Source organism: Belonocnema kinseyi, chromosome 2 (genome assembly GCF_010883055.1).
Source record: "Belonocnema kinseyi isolate 2016_QV_RU_SX_M_011 chromosome 2, B_treatae_v1, whole genome shotgun sequence".
Lineage (NCBI taxonomy): Eukaryota > Metazoa > Arthropoda > Insecta > Hymenoptera > Cynipidae > Belonocnema > Belonocnema kinseyi.
In genome coordinates this window covers 49,207,350-49,210,042 of record NC_046658.1, presented here as the reverse complement: position 1 = coordinate 49,210,042, position 2,693 = coordinate 49,207,350, and the positions used below count along the sequence as shown (strand labels likewise).

Below are 2,693 nucleotides of genomic sequence, written 5' to 3'. Positions count from 1 at the left end.
GAAAATTTCATGAAGATCGAGAATCTTAAAAAAAATCGGGAGCTCGATTCAAGAATCTCGAACCTTTTAATTTAAGATTTTCGATCTCCATAAAGTTTTAAATTCGACGAAAGTGTTTTAAAAAAATTACGAATTTTCTCGAAATCCTCTCGATTTCATCACTATATTTTGACCATCCTACTGAACATCCTGTGCTTGAGCAAAATCAATTTTTTTTCGTCATTTTAATTCAGTCGGATCAGGAAAATAAAAGAGGAGATCAGTCTTTTTCCACTTATATTGAGTGCATTGCATAGGCAGGCATTTGCTTATGGATTAAGTATGCACAAACACGTTGGAGAGCGGAACGTCTCACAGACCAAACGTGAATGTTGTAGATCTGCTGAAGGCGAAGATGCCTTGCTGCGGTGGATTGTCGAGGAGGCATGGTTGAAAACCGTTCCTCGTGGGCATTCCAAGCGGGAATTCTGTAAGCCAGTTTTGTATGGCCATAGCCAGCGGACGCGCGCACTTTCAAGTTTTAAAGAGTTTTCTTCGTGGCGCGCTCCTTATCACACACACGTATTATGTGAGCCTGTGTATATTTTCAAAGTTTCAACCAAACTTTATATTCCAAAAATCCTCACTTAAAAATCATTTCTTCCATTCGTGCTCGTTTATTGACATTATTTTGATAGGACTGCGCGTTCTTCATTCAAATTTTTGTAAGTAAACACTTAAGATTTTAGAATATTCATGCCCACACAGTTATATATTTAGTTTTACCAAATAATTTCCTTTTTATGAAAATTACAATCTTCGTCGATAATTGAAGGATCAAATGAAAATCTTGAAGTAAATATTGATTGTTTTAAAATAAAACAATAAACATTGAATTATTTACTTACAAAAATGTTAACACTCTATGATCCTACATTTTTGTATCCTTTAGATTATTTTTCCTGTATTTTTTATTTATTATATTTTATATAATATATTCAATGAAACTCGTATTCGTCTTCCTCTTGCAATATGGATAAAAAAGTACACGTATATCTTTGAAATAATTGTTTGTCTTTCACGAAATATTTGTTTAAATATTGCGTGCTTTTGTGACCTAACTGCCCAATAACCTTGGTATATAATTGTATACTTTTTATTTACAAATTACATGTTAATCATACGGATATAATTGCGTATTTTTAAAACACTGAGGCAACAGTTCCTTATAATGACCTCAATTTCTTCAAAAACATCAAATTCCTTTACGTTTGGTTTCTACGGATATGCTACATTCTAAAGTAAATACATAGTTCTTTGAGCATCGCAGCATAAACATTCGATTTGTTTCCTTTTCTATTGTGAAAGTATTCTAAGTGGAAAAAGATAGTAAATATCAGACATACCTGTGCTGATAAAATAATTTAAATGTTGAGAAATAAAAAATAAAAACAACTTTATACATAATAAAATAAATATTGAGAAATGTCTCCAACGTAGATGTTAAACTGTGACATTATTATTAAAATATTTATTAATTATTTGATTTTTTTCCTTGTATACATAATCATTCAGAATAAGATTTTTTTAATTACCATTAACGCAGTTAACATTACCACATTACCACGTATACTAAAAATGATGCTTAAATTTGGCTATGCAGTTTAAGTACTACTGCAATATTGCTTCATGTATCATTTATCAGGAAACATTAACGGAAGTAAAAATTGATAAGTAGATACAATATCAATGTGTATAATTCAAAATTTAATCACAGTGATGTTATATCGGGGTTATGATGATAGGATATTGGTCATTTAAGATAGACCATTCAAATTGATTAAAATAATAATTACAAATGTTATGTATATGCAAGATCTAACACAAATAATTACGAATAATCCGAGAAATAATCTAGAGTAAACTCATGGCCAGAAGCCTTGTGTTCGTCATAACAATAGATTTTCTGCCTAAGGAATTTTCCCATAAGGAAATAAAATAATACCCGTAACAAATAATATATTTCTGCTGGCACACCCTTGTCATTTTCCGAATTCCATTCTAAATAACACACTTTCTGGCTTTTTCCCGCGGAAAGAATATCATAAAGAATGATGATACAAATTGTGATGCGACTTTTTTCGAAAATGTCATTCCTTAGAGTTAGAGTAATCATTAGTTTTCTCTTGCGGTAAATCTCTGATCTGAACTTTTCTGAGGAGATAGTATAGCTGTGTATGTACCTGTCCGTGATACCTGTTAAGTGACAGGTGATGCTGCGTGTTATTATTGGATGGATCTCCTGAAGCGCGTAATTATAGACCTTGCTTTATTCCACGATGTCAAATTGGATTTAATCGAAGATTTAATATTCCCATATAATCAAAAGGAGGTTAATTGAGTTTCAGTAATTAAAGGACAATATTGTTTATAAATCCCAGAGAAAATATAAGGAAAATCTAATTTTGCCGCACTGTCTTTTCAATATGAAAATCAGTGATTGATGTCGGTTCTTTTGCATTTCAATGCCTGCAATTTCAAATTATTGAGTGATTTAAATTATATATGATTACAAATTGAAAAATGCAATATAAAAAACTTTCTAAACTATAAAATTATGAGTGGTATCCTGTAGCTTTCAACATGAAGTTTTTTTAGATCAGAAAAGATAAAAATCGAACTATTTGTAAGAAAAATAAATGTGCACTGGTTTC

The 2,693-nt window shown here is 30.8% G+C and overlaps 1 protein-coding gene across 1 annotated transcript in view; it reads left to right on the top strand.

Annotated features, from left to right (window-relative positions):
• Nucleotides 1-421: 421 nt before the first annotated feature.
• LOC117167461 (D-beta-hydroxybutyrate dehydrogenase, mitochondrial) overlaps nucleotides 422-2,693 on the top strand; it is an 85,445-nt gene continuing 83,173 nt past the window's right edge. The window contains exon 1 of the mRNA XM_033352416.1: nucleotides 422-704. The gene's annotated coding sequence lies outside the window, so the exon portion shown is untranslated. The remainder of the gene's footprint in view (nucleotides 705-2,693) is intronic.